The sequence below is a fragment of the Bacillus rossius genome, chromosome 1 (assembly GCF_032445375.1).
Source record: "Bacillus rossius redtenbacheri isolate Brsri chromosome 1, Brsri_v3, whole genome shotgun sequence".
NCBI classification, from domain to species: Eukaryota; Metazoa; Arthropoda; class Insecta; order Phasmatodea; family Bacillidae; genus Bacillus; species Bacillus rossius.
The window spans coordinates 167,428,879-167,443,895 of record NC_086330.1 but is presented as its reverse complement, the minus strand read 5'-3'; the positions used below and the strand labels follow the sequence as shown (position 1 = coordinate 167,443,895).

The window sequence follows — 15,017 nt, the reverse complement described above, 5'->3', positions numbered from 1 at the left end:
CTTGTGCCGTCTTAGTTTTCACATTTACTCAACAAAACTATTATTTGCGCGTTTTAGGTGTCTTCTGAAATATGTTTAATTTACTAAATAGTGTATAATGGTTCTGTATAATTACGCAAATCAAGGGGAGAGTCCGAGTCAGGGCTCACGGATTGTACAACTATGTGAGGAGAAGCAGGTAGGTCCCTAGACAGCGAGAAAGATCTCTTTAAAGATATTAAAGTATAGTTTAAGAGATATATTTTCATACATTAATTGAACGGCTTGGAGCACTGGTCAAGTGCAATCCGCCGGGTCAAGTTCGTTACTTACTAGTACCGTTACTATTTATTTTCATTTTTTATCCCACGCTAAATTAAACTATTAATTATACAGAAATAAAAAAATATTAAAACATTTAAATGTAAATATTAAAAAAAATGTATTCAATTTAGTAAAACATTGATTAAAATTATAAATTTTGAAATTGTGTTCAAAGTAGAGCAAGATTTAAGATTTTTACTATTTTTTCCTTCAATAGCAACGTTAAGCAACGTTCACTTGTAGTGCTATCCCTGTTCAGAGCACATGGCTGTGGCTGCCGTTTCAAATCCCCTATAGTAGAGTATTACTATACATTTTTTCTACAGTTTTTAACAGTCTGTACAGTTGTGAACAGCGTGTTACCACGTGCCTGCCATGATTTGTCATAAATATATATTATTTTATTGGAAAATGGAAATAATATAATGTTTCATGCTATATAATAAAAAGCGCGTATATAATTACTTGCTTGAATATTCGAAAATGTTTCTTTTATTGAAAACCCCACCCAATTATAAAATTTAACTGTTAAAATATATATTTATGTTATAAATATTTAGTATTGCAAGAAATAAAAAAAAATAATGAAAAGAAAATCGTACAAGTGGGCAACGAACACGAGCCGGTCATTGGTCAAACAATGTGCTTGACCATTAGTCCACGCCACTGACTTAGCAGGTCATGAAATCATAACTCTCAAACTGTACTTTATAATCTTTAAAGAGCCTTTTCTCGCTCCCATGGGCCCACTTAGGCGTGATATTCCAGAAACGTGAAAGGGGCACCTACCTGCTTCTACTCACACAGTTTAAACCAATTCTGTGAGTCCTGACTCGGACCCTCCCCTTGTTGGTAAATATTGGATGAAAAAATGTATCATCCCTAAACAAATTAAAACTGTCGGAATGAATTCACACCAATAGCTGTTAATTAATTATTATGTCAAGAATATTAAAAAATCAACATGATGTGTGAAGCCAAGACTTAATCTGAGCTGAAATTTCTATGGCTTCAACAATCCTGCAGCGGATAACTGAACTAATTATGATTATGAAGTTAATATTTATGGTTATTTTAAACACTTGGTTTGATCCGTCAGCTTCATAACTTTTGGAGAACTGCGCTCCTACGTTCTCGCATCTCCTCGGAGCCAGATCAAGAAACAAAAGAAAGCATGGGCGAAGAGAGAGGAGTGTTGTCACGGAGAAACACGGACAATCGGGAATTCTAATGGAATATAAAAATAAATTTATAGCTTTAATAAAACCTCCGTCACGTTGAGCCTCTTCTTCTGAGAGAGCGCGAGGTGGGGCGAGGGACACCCCCCTCCCTCCGGACCCAACGAGCTATCTGCCTCTGATCTCTTGTTGAACTCTTGAGGGAGGCCTCCGCAGCGGTGCTGCAGCTCGTAAAAAAGCATCTCGCATCCCTCCCCCACCCATATTTTTTCTTCCCCCGCCCCCCTCCCTTCCCCACCCAGGACGCAGCTCTCTGGTGTTTCGGCGCGAAAAAGTGTCAGCGTGTGACAGTAATTATCAGCGGCGCGAGGGGTTCTTGCAGTGATTTATGCAGCGCCCGCTCGAGTGGAGGAACGGGAGGTTCGGTACTGTGGGGAGGAGGTGGGGGCAACGTGAAGGCGCATCTCATAACCCCCTCCCACACGTCGCAGTGCCTCCAGGGGCTGGGCGGTGCGCCTCTGCCGGCTGCGTCGTGAGGCGCCCCGAGCTGTGCGCCCGCACACTGCGCGAGGGAAGGTCTCCTAGCGCGCGGCTGCACAAACAAGGTTCAACTTTGCAGAGCGGTTGCAGCCGCGATGAACATGTATCGTTCGAAGTACTTTCTCATTCAACGTAAACAGGTTGGCAAAGCTGTTCAAAACCACATCTCTTCTACGTAAGCCTCTGATTGGATGTTGAGTGTTGAGAGTATAAATAGTCCTTTGCGAAAATAATGCAAAATGGAAAGAAAGTTCCTGGTACAAGTTTATTTAATATTTTACCGACTACCATGAAAAAAAATTAAAAATTAAATATTTTATTGTTCTGATTTTAATGCTGATGGTAATTCCTTAACGAAGGTACATTTTCTCAAATACACACGATCCACATTACGTTCATTCCATATTAGACAATCGGTTTCGGAGCTGAACACACGTTTTACAAACTGGAGTGTGCCGTACACTTTCGCGTTTGTAAAGATGTTTACTTAAACTTGTTTACTTGAAGTTGTTCAGAGACCGAAGAAGTCTCGCCCTTAGACCAACATTTAGCTGCCCATAAAAATGTAAGTTTCTTTGAATGATTCTTACAAGGGGAATGATTATTAAAAAAATAAATGTCTATTGAACATATGCCATGGCTGCTTTATGATGGTTCTCATGGGGGAAAATCTTCTGTAATAAACAGAAAATATTTTTATATGTAACAGTGACATTAGCTGAAATTAGCTTGTTCATCATATGTTTATGTATTGCACAATGCAAACATCAGAAAACATGACATATGCGGTTTTAGTAACATCTTTAAAATTAAAATCATTCAGATGGATGCTGAGAGACTAGACTATTTAATACTCTCGAGACTCAAGAATTTTTTTAAAATAAACGAAATGTATATTTTCGCTTTATGGACCGGAAATATAACTAGTCAACTTTTATCTTATTATAATTTATAATTCTAACCAATTATAATTAAGTAAGAGCCTATAGATAAAATATTTTAATTTTGTTTCTAAAAATAATTCTATATTTGGAATTATGACTCTGGAATATTGTTTAAATAAATAAATAAATAAATAAATAAATAAATATATATATATTGTTTGGCCTCTCCTATATTTATGAATACTCTACTGAGTATTAACTTTGTGTTCTTCTTTTGCTCTTTTGAGCGGGTATATTAACCCTAGAATTCTCTATTTCTTAGCGGTGGTGGGATGAAAGAAATTAAACTGGGAATAATTTTTTTTTAAGTTAACGACAGTACTTTTAATTTTAAATTAATGATTAAAACAGATTATTGTTATTGCGCAAAATGCCAACATTTCTTACGATTATCTAAAATAATACAGAATATAAACAAGTCCACGTAAGTTTGTTAAGAAATGTTCATATAGAACCGCACTTTTGTTTATTCGATTAAAGTAGTACTTTAACAAGCCATATATTCAAATTCATTTGTAATATTTATATTAAACACTTATTGCATTTAAATACAGATGCACACAGTTATATTTTACGACTCTCAACAATGCACCATCTGCGCACGTTTTGAGACGTTTTCAAAGGTTTTTGGTTAATAATTGGTTCACTGCTGGGCTCATACACTCTGGCATAAATATAATCTTTTTTTGTTCTTTATACGTAGACATTTAAGCAGTTAATAAGTTATTTTAGGTTGTACGGGATTTCAATTGATTTCAAGCCACATCAACAGATTCTTAATATAGAACAGCGAGACATTCTCCCTTCGTCCTCAAGCCTATGTGGGCCTCGGCTACATTGACATATCCCTGCTGTTCTTTCCGCTGCAGGGTGTTCGCAAAGTCTTTATGAAAGATAAACGTTCTGCTTGTAGTTATGTCGGGAGACAGTCACTAACCATTAAGTAATGAATAACCAATATAATACCATTATCTGATTTGAAAGAATATAGTATTTCCCTATAAATTATAGTGCTAAGAAAAATAATTTAAAATCATTATTACAAGACATTCAACAATAAAATACCTCAATGAACACCGGCAGATACACGACTGTCTGGAATAATGTTAATGTTGTGTGTCACTACAGTGTTTAAAGGCAACAAATAAGAAAATAAAACAGAACAAATATTCTTTACTGACCGATCCAGTGAGTTGCAACTACTCCTGGAGCTGGGATTTTCGTCTCATGAACGAGGTCATTAGTGACGTAACACGTACCACTGAAGAACGAAGGGAACTTTGAGTAAGGCGTCAAGCACAAGAAAAAAAAACAATTAATTAAAGGTAATTGATTTTGTTGGACTTCTTTATTGAATTTGGGAAAGCAGGTAAATGAAATGCTCTTGTGTCAAAGCTCTTAAAACCCAATTGTAGTTGGGGTTTTTTTAGCTATCGAGACAGGGATCGTGGGTTCGAGCCCAGTCCTCCCAAATGGCTTAAATTCTCGAACGCCTGGTCGATACTTCCAGGCCGATTAACATCAGATTGGCGGCGCTTATGCAGGGCACGATCCAGTAGGAGCACCGACCGCGCCTTGACCGGACCCAAGTGCTCACATCTGCCGGGCAGGGCGCAGTGCTCTTCCTTCTCCCAACCCAACCAGCAGCCCTCAGTCCGTGGCTGAGCTGTCCACATTTTCTTTAATTAAAATATTTTCTATTGTTGGTTTGTAGGTTCACTATGTATGCCCAAATTGTTATATGCAGTTGCTGGTGTTCATATAAAACAATTCACTACACTCGTGAACGAATTAAATTAATGTTCTGTCATCCATGGAGCAGACCGATTAAATTATTCGTCGGGAGACAGAGAAAGCTCCGGTAGAACTTGGAAGATAAGCGTGAACTGACGGCCCGCGTCCCCACTGGGCGGTCAGTAGCGGCAGTCAAGCACAGGGACCGGTCCGCCGGCAATCCTTCGGTCGGCAGATTCAGTGATCGTGACCTGACCGAAGCGTGGATGCCAATTTAGAACACATTAATTCCTTGTGAAGTGAAACTGCTTCAGGCGCGATGGGAGTAACATTTCAAGGCCTAATTTTTTTCGTGAAACATTGTTTTGAAACGTTTCTGACGCCGAAGAGATATAAAGAGAGCACTTACGAGTCGCTTTTTTAACTGCCAAGGAGGTTTCACTTCTTTTGTGTGTACTGATTTACACGCACTCTTTTTTCATATGAGAGAACCTGATTTGTCTTTGCCTTGAACTTGCCCTGCCCGGACTATCTAATGTGAATCACCCTTAAGTAGTTCGGACAACAATGTAATCGGGGGAGTTCCTATCGCTTCAAGTTGTTAAGCATGATCGTGAGCTACCTTGCTTTCTCTTGCTGGCTAGAAGCTAGCCTGTCTGCGCCCAGGTAGTGGCCGAAGTATCAGGTTTCAATGGCGGCGGGAGAGGTGGTTGGGCGGAGCAGGGGTGAAGCTCGTCCCACTTAGCGCCCCTCTACCCGGTGGTGATCGATAACGTGCTGCTACCTCCTGCGTGCATGGGCGCCTGTTACCTCTGAGCCCATCAATCTCCCTTTGCACACACACACACACACACACACACCGCGTGAGCCCTCCCTCCACCTCTTTTCACCCCGCACTCATAGACACTGCTGAGCGAACCGACCCCCCGTTGTTGGGCTGATGCACGACCTTCAACCCTTCTGCTGGCAGTGTCAGCAAACACCGCAGGCTGAGAAACTTACCGACGATACATCCGTGGAGTTGGTAATCGTCAGGAGATGGATGGTGTGCTGTGACGTGGAGTTTGTCACTTTCTACACCACCTTCGCCTAAATGCAAGCACCCGAAACATTGCGGAAATGTTGCTCGACCGTGTCCGAAGAGGTTTAATCGTTAGACGCTGTCACTGCCATAAAATACAGTCCACTCAACCTGTACTTATTCTCAATGCAGAAACTAACTTCACCCGATGTTTAGTTGTCACACAAGCATGGTGCAGAGCGTCACCCTTGACAAAAAGCAGCTCCAGTGTCCCAGTATCCATGTTTAAATGCTTACATGGACATCTATTTACACCCCTCAACCTCTTAAAAAAAATTTTTGTTTGGCACGTAATTGTTTGTAGGATGTTGAATAAATCCGTATTTGCGAAAAACCATAGAAATAATTTACTATTTGTTTCCACACGATAAAAAGAATATACACAACCGGATAATACTTAATTCCAAGACAGTTGGCATTAGGTAAAACATTTACATGGCCGAAACAGAGATTTTCACATTTTGCGAATCTTAAAAATTCCAACTAAATATTTCCGTTCATTTGGCGTACGCTAGACTTCGTTACACACAACGATGAAACGCCTTCCTTGTTCTTAGAGGCAACTTGGCTTTTGATACACGTGACAGTGTCGCCCTAAGCGCTCTCTTCATATTTTCCTTGGGTAAACAGTCTAATAACTATATTTTTTATTACCTACCTTTGTTAAGAAAAAATAATTACATAACAACAAAAGTTTATAGATATAATGTTAATAGTGCAATTTTAGTATTGTGTACTTTAATATAGAATAGTAAGTTCAATTTTGTGGATGATTTTTTAAAAAAGTTATTTTTTTTGTTTAATGTTTTAATGTTTTTAATGGCCTAAATAAATTGCAGATTTTTGCTAACTACTATTAATTAAATTGCCTTAACGGAGAAATTACTGACAATATTGAAACATGGAGATTTACTTGTTTCTTAGTAAGGAGTGTTTGCCCATAAAAATGTTATTTTAATAATACGTTAGGTACTTTTGTGTTTCGTTAAAAGTTTTATTTACTTTAGCGTGAAATAAATTATGAAATTTCAATTTTGCCTTCGTATGTATTCCGAATTAGTTTAGAATATTCCTCCATCATTCAAAGCAAATAAATATTTTGTTTAAACTGAATTAACAAAAAAAAATATTTTATGGAAAAAATATTTTATTGTAAAATGTCGCAAATAAGGAATTTCAAACAAATATAAGAATAACAGTTTTGATGTATATGTATGATAAAAATTTACTTAGTTGTTAAAAAACTTGTTAAATAAATTTGTGGTTATATTTTTATGATTTGAATATAAAATATTGTACATAGTGTAATAATGTATTTAATAAGTCTGTTTGTCAAAATAATCTTTGATATTAGTGTACCAATTTTCATCACATTCGAACGAATTAAGTCTTGATGTTCTATTTCATAAGCTCATTGGAAATAAACAAATATAGAGTTTTATAATTTATCTACAGCCTATCAAATATATATTATAGTATTTAATCGTTTTATTTAAGGTGCATATTTCATTTGGGTTAGCATTACTATATAAAATTTATAATTTAGTCCTAAAATACTGAAATGGGCGTGGTTTCATAGAATGCCTTTAATACGATTCCCTGCTAACGTAATACTAGACGATAAACATACATCACGATTGTTAATGAACATTAAATGTCAGACCTAACTTTGAATATACTTTCACTGTTCATGTTAATTAAGATCATATCTTTTTTACAGTGGCTCTTCAGGTCACACAAGCCCTTTGAATCTTAATTTAGACACTACTTCTTTCACTTAAAGGCAAATGGTCCTTATCTTATGGAAAGGTAATTTATACCGCCATCTTAACTTACTGTGACGTAAAATGAGCAGAAACTACCGAAATAATGAAGGGAAATAAACCACTTTTGCTGGTAGATTGTTTTCAAGAGATTCCACACATTAGTTACATAAGGAACATTTAAAATAAATTTTGGATCAAATCACTGACGCATATGCCCTGAAGATTCAATTTCTTAAAATGTTTAAGACTCTATTACCATTATTTCCTTCTTTTCGATGCATCTAGACAGGTACGAATCTTGGAACTAACTTAACCACAAATTCATCACCGCAAAATCTAATTATTCAGTGATCACCGGTTCTAGGTCTAAGAATATTCACAATTAGATATAAACATAAAATTCTCATTTATTGAGTTTATTCTTGATGATTTACATTCCTTTACATTTTTCCTTATTTAAGTTTTCAGATAAGAGAGTATTTATGACACAAGAATGCAATAACCAAATTCAAGGGAACTTTTTTTTTTTTAATTAAGTGCATATTGACTATCAATTTCCCCTTTCTTAAGTGAGCGGAAAAAAAAAAAAAGAGCGCGTTTAACTCAATACATGTGATAAAAGTGAAAGTTATTTGGCAATTCTATCCTCGACTCGTAGAATATCGTAAAGAGTAAAACGGCAGCGAGAGAAAAAGAATGGCCATTTTTATAAATAACTAGCTGACCCGGCGAACTTCGTACCGCCTTAGTGTAGCAATGATGCACTACTTTATTTTGTATAGCTGACCTATCTTATATAGATGCAGCTCTGTGGGGATTAAACACAACATTCCTATCTTGATATCGATTCCGTTCAAGTTCATTTCGCGCTTCGCGTTGCTCATCACTTTGATTTGCTCGTATATTTCTTTGACTTGCCGTATTTCGAGTTCTGCGGCCTAAGCTTGTACGTCTGGTTGGTGGCATTGTTGAAAACGAAAATCCAACTGAAAATAAAAAGCTCTCATACATTTTCTGTATAACCATGTATACCAAATTATAGTATTGTGTAGTCACCAAAAAGTTCTAAAAATCAATATGAAGCTGTGTACTTACCATGATTAACAAACACTTATTAGCAAACAAAAATCTTCTTAGTCTTTAAAACAATTATATGTCAAACGACATAAATTTACATTAAAAAAGTTCAAAAATGAAAATTCAACTGTAAATTAAAGAAAACGGTTGTATTCTTCTTTATAAGTAAGTATATCACACAAAAACAAACATAGAAAATGTTTACATAATGTATTGATTTGTTTTTCTATTTTTAAACTGCAACACAGTAATAACGAATTATGGCATGACAATGGCCTAGGCAGAATGTACACAGCCAGAATAGTTAATGTTGATAAATATTTCCTAAACGATACAGTTTCTTTACATCCTCTTTGAAGATATTTGCAGCAAACATTCTGTCAATTCTATGTCAAACGTCATAAGGTTACTTTAAAAATATTTATATTGTACAAAGTGTTGGGTTAGTTTGGAAATAATTTTATATATGGTGGTTCAGTATTCTTAAATTTTCTAATTTTCCGTGAAATTTTTTCTTTCATAAGAACCTTCTCGTGACAATAACAAACACAACAAAAAAAGAATTAGTGAAATCGGTTGTCATTTACGCGTGATGGCGTGACCAAGGGAAATAGGAATTCATTATTCTTAAATTTTCTAATTTTCCGCACAATTTTCTTCATTTTTTCTTTCATAAGAACCTTCTCCTGACCATAGCAAACACAACAAAAAAAATTAGTGAAATCGGTCCAGCCGTTCACGCGTGATGCCGTGACCAAGGAAAACGGGTTTCATTTTTTTATATATAGATCACGAATTAAAAAAAAAATATATTACTCATTTCAAAATAACTGCTCAGGATATTAATAAAAAAATTGGATGGCTGTTATGTCGGTTTACGGACTATAGTTTAACGTGACATCATAACGAAACATTGATAAAATGGTTGCATACTTTTAGGAATAAAATTGAATCATTTTTATTTTAATAATAAAAGAATAAATACTTGAAATTATACTAGTAATTAGATTTTTTAAATGCAAGAATAATTAACCTTTTTTGCCGAAATTGTTGTTGTAATAAGCAATGAAAACCACATTTTTTTACTTCACTTTATAAACAGTCGACGAAACAGTTCACGTGTAGGATGACTTGTAATTAATTTTAAAAACTGGCGTTTAGCTATAAAGTTTAAATATAATTATTAACAAGTTTTCATATAAATAAACTATAATCAAATATCTAACATAACCTATTTTTACTGCATTCGCTGACAGATGCTACTTTTTTAATAATAAAAGAATACATACTTGAAATTATACTAGTAATCAGATAAAACGACATTTTTTTTTTTTTTTTTGGTTGGTTTAGCTCCCGGGAAAATAAATTGAGTGAATGTTTTCAATTGGAAAACAGCACCCTGGAAGATACTAAGAAAAATAAGAACAAAAGCATTCAAGCCTTAATTTTTTAATTTCAGTTGAACTATGATCACGTTGTTAGTTCTGCGCAATTGTTTCTTGAAATTAACAGTTTCATGGTTTTATTTCACACAAATTTACATATTTACTTACGAAATACGGTTAGTTTTGAGGTGACAGATGGTTTATTAAGTATCAATAAAGTTAATCAACTGTCCATTTTTTATTAAATAGTTTTTCTTCGCAACGCTCATTGTGTCGCAATGGAAACAATTGAATTGAATGTGCACATTTTATTTGCATTGTAATGCAGCCAATATTATGTAGCAATTTAGGCTTGCAGAACTCGCAATCCTACAAACAAAACGAATTTTTTATCTAGCCGAACTGTAGAGCAACGTAAAGAACGAAATGAAATCGAACGGAATCTATTATCACAAATACGTTCAGCACGTACACAAGAATAAAGAGAAAATGATAATGAAGATGATATGCATTGAATGAGACATCATCGGTCAGTACAAACCAATCGCTCGACAGTGAATTTAAATAAGCTTGCAAGAGGACAAATAAATGTTGCATTGTGTACTAATCGAGCCTCATTTCGTTACAACGTGACAATTAATTACAGTGCAGAACAACACGTTGCTATCGGATCGTTGAGCGTGGTGTGTCCACATTGTAAGGCATTGAAATACAGAAATGAACCTTCTGGATTGTTTTGCGCAAGTTGCAAAGTCAAATTGGCGCCACTGGTCCCGCCACCAGAGACATTTCGCTCGTTGTTTCCGGAACAGGAACATTCCACGCATTCCACACATTCCACACATCCCACACATTCCACACATTCCACAAATATCAACCAACCACTTCTTTGTAGTGGTACCCAGCTTGTAGTGAAGAAACTGACGAACAACGTCATCAAAGCAACAATTCTTAAAGGAAATTACAAAGGAGAAAACGTTTTGATACCACGCATCCCAATGATTCCGACCGACATGCCATTCTACTTAAAACACTTGCAGGTTCCGGTGCGGCTTGGAATCACAATGACTATAAACAAATCACAAGGGCAGTCATTGAATTTTTGCGGTAATGACCTTGAAAATCTTTGCTTTTCGCGTGGTAAATTGTATGTCGCGTGTTCCTGGGTCGGAAACCATCAAGCTTTGTTTATTTACGTGCCGGATACAAAACATATATGTCGTGTATCATAAAGCATTGTAGTCAACGAAATGGCGATGTCACAGAAAACTAATAAAATCAAAGTATTTGTTTGTTTTGATTGTTTACTTAAAAATTCTGACTTAATTTAATTGTGACTTACATTTTGAAACATTACCGCATTGTTCCAAGACGATCACAATCAAGGCACATCACACATTTCCAGCATTTCAGCGGTGTACTGCCGATAGAATTCTTCTCGCACGTAAAACTTACAAATTGGCGTAATTATGAATGAACTCCTTCTCATAATGAATATCCATGGCCACAATCGTTAATAAATACAACGAGATCACATAAATACATTTTCTTTCTTTTCATTTTTACTTCGTTTACACATTTCCAGTTTGATGCGACTTCCGTTTCATTTACGAAATTGCTTCTACCAGATGCCGTGTACCGAGAACTAAGATGTTACATATCAAAACACTTTCTACTGAAAATAAAGTAATGGGGAGGAGGCCCGAAATAATTTAATTTGTCCTGGTGGGATTACTTTGACGCGAAAGGCGACCGCGACCGCGATTACAGTCGCAAGTCGCCGGTCGCTGGGACAGGGTGTTTCCTCTGAAAGGACTGATGACCGCCATTCGTCGGCTTTTCTAGTGCGTTTTATTTTGTGATAACATGATAGCATGAACAATAACACTTAATAAATGTTACTTCTAATATAACGTTTGGCGGAAGACATCGACGACGATATTATGTTCTCGACAATGTTGAAAATCTTTCACGAAAGAATGAACGATGAAGCTAGTGTTATGTGCTGGTTACTTGCTGATAAAGGTTTCTTCTCTTTATTCTTAAACAGGCATTTGCTGAAATTTGACATGAAGTTTAGGGAATTCTTTCGTTTCGGTCTGCCACAGTTTCACTATGTCTTGTTTTAAGTGAAAGATGACTTGAAGAAAAATTCAACCAATTGTACTCCATACCCGAAAATATCGGACGAAAAGCTGGCCTGGACACTCAGATATGTAATTAATGTATTATGAGTAAAATTACAATCAATAAATTATAGTAACGACATACTTCAAATTAAGGATAGAAAACATTGTGAAAATACAACAAAATTAATCGAGGAAACGGTATAATTTACATAAGCGTGTTTCAACAACTATTCTTTTGATGCATTAAAAAATACTATGGTGCCATTTCGACAACAAACAGTAGTGACACACAAGAAGACACGCCTACTTGTCGGCACGACCGTGACCAGACTGCTCCAGGAGCATCGTGGTTGGTCGCAGTGCAGTGTCGCTGGTTGCGCGCAAGGGAACATGACACTTAGGAACTGTAATACACAGTACAGTCGCCTGGTCGCAGTCTCCATATACGCAGTCGCTTCTAAGGAATCCGACCTCTAGTTTATCTCAGTGGTGCCTGCGACCGCGGCTGTACTTGACTGTGACGTATTAGTAATAACGTTCACCGAGGGCGATAAATACTAAATACGTAGATATTGTTTCTTTTATTAGCTGAGTCTATGACTTTGTTCACGTAAACCTAATTATTCTCACAGGTTATTTAGATAGAAAACACACAAAAAAAAAATTTTTACCAACAATTTTGTAAATTATTTTTATATCTTTATATATATATTTCTTGTGTGCGTGTGTATGTCACTGAACTCCTCCTAGACGGCTGGACCGATTTTGATGAAATTTTGTGTGTGAGTTCACGGGGATTCGAGGATGGTTTAGATTCACAATTGGATATTTTTTCTCGATTCTGAGTTAAGAAAAACTAAAAAAAAAAAACACGCTTTAAAAGCAAAAATTGCAACGCATTATTAGAAGCCATTAAGTTTTGCTATTGTAAGGAACTAAGTAGAGAGTAAGAAAAAAATAAAGATCCTGACAGTTTATAGCGTCGCCATATTTGTTTCAATTTTCAATACCCTTTTTGTATATTACAATTTAAATTGCAGAAAAAAAATCATGTTTCATAGCCACACAAATAGTGAGGATGGTTTAGATTCACAATTGGATATTTTATCTCGATTCTGAGTTAATAAAAACTAAAAAAACACGCTTTAAAAGCAAAAATTGCAACGTATTATTAGAAGCCATTAAGTTTTGCTATTGTAAGGAACTAAGTAGAGAGTAAGAAAAAAATAAAGATCCTGACAGTTTATAGTGTCGCCATATTTGTTTCAATTTTCAATACCCTTTTTGTATATTACAATTTAAATTGCAGAAAAAAAATCATGTTTCATAGCCACACAAATAGTGAGTGTGTGTCATTTCTCTATGTCCACGAGGTCTCGCCGCGTCAATTTTCTCCTTGGAGCGAACCCGTCCGCTTAATTAAATAAACAGCTTTTATCGTTGAATGATTTCATGATTTATTTAATGAAAATATGCTCTCATAAAAAAATTAGTTAGATAGACATTCAATAGGTGTCTTTCTCTCACTCTCTCTCTCACTCTGAAATGTATGTAGCTTGCTCGCGGGTCAGTAATGCAGACAATCTTTACATTCTAGCTCGAGACGGAAAAAACAGTAAATGTGGTCTACAAAGACATTTTATGAAGTGTCTTCCCGTCATTACTTTTGAAAGTAGAAACACTTTTACTCAAAATTTAGGTAGTAACATATTTTTATTGCAAAGACTGAAATAGAGGTGAGAAAAATTATCATTTGTGAACATAAGAAAACTACTACAACTGTATCAACTGTTATGTTATAATGTTTAAATTTCTAAATGGTGCAAGATAATACAAAATTCCATGCGGAAAAAGTCGTGGGCAGCAGATACGTATAGTTATAGGTGTGGGGCTATGCATGCTGATTTTTCATATACTGCATGGATGCGAACATGTAAGAATAATCTATCTATCTTACTATAATAAAACTACTTTTTCTGTCTGTCTGTTTGTACGCGATTTTGATGAAATTTTGTGTGTGAGTTCACGGGGATTCGAGGATGGTTTAGATTCACAATTGGATATTTTATCTCGATTCTGAGTTAAGAAAAACTAAAAATACACGCTTTAAAAGCAAAAAAAAAACTAAGCATTGTTGATAATTAGCCACCATGGCAACGGGCTTTTGCATTGTTGTTGCCTTCTGCGTAACCATGGGAAAGGTTTTTGGTAACGGCAGTGGCGTGCCCAAGAGGAGGGGTATGTATAATGAGAAGATACAAAATGTCCAGCGTAGAAATACTTACCGCCATATCCATATCTCACAAAAAGTACATTTGGGCAGGACAATGTCTGTCGGGTCCGCTAGAAAGATATATAGAGAGATAGAGATATAAATTAAAAGATAGAGAGAGTTATAGAGATATACATAGAGAGATAGAGAATTAGAGAGATTAAGAGAGATGCTTAGTATACGTTTAAAATATTACAAAAAAAAATTGATTTAGGCATTGCAACGCATGCCGGGCATTATCTAGTGTATATATATAAGCGAAATACCACTCACTGACTCACTCATCACGAGATCTCTAAAACTATACGCCCGATTGATTTGAAATTTAGCATAGTTACTCATTTTGTGATGTAGACGCTCACTAAGAACGGATTCTGCGGAAATCCGATCCCAAGGGGAGTTTCGGGGGCGTAATATATAAAAATTTCCAGTTTTTGGTAGGAAATCACCATGGCAACGGCTATTGCTTTGTTGATGCTTCATTCGTCTCTATGGCAACGACTATTTCATTGTTAGTGCAGTCCTCATCACCGTTGGAATTTTGCGGGTACTTTAAATATCAAAAATTGCCCTTTTTTCAAGTATATATATTTTACAGACTTGAAACT

At 35.8% G+C, this 15,017-nt stretch overlaps 1 protein-coding gene across 1 annotated transcript in view; it reads left to right on the top strand.

Annotated features, from left to right (window-relative positions):
- Positions 1–15,017, top strand: part of LOC134527100 (discoidin domain-containing receptor 2-like) — a 787,573-nt gene that overhangs the window by 742,084 nt on the left and 30,472 nt on the right. The gene's annotated exons all lie outside the window — the stretch shown is intronic.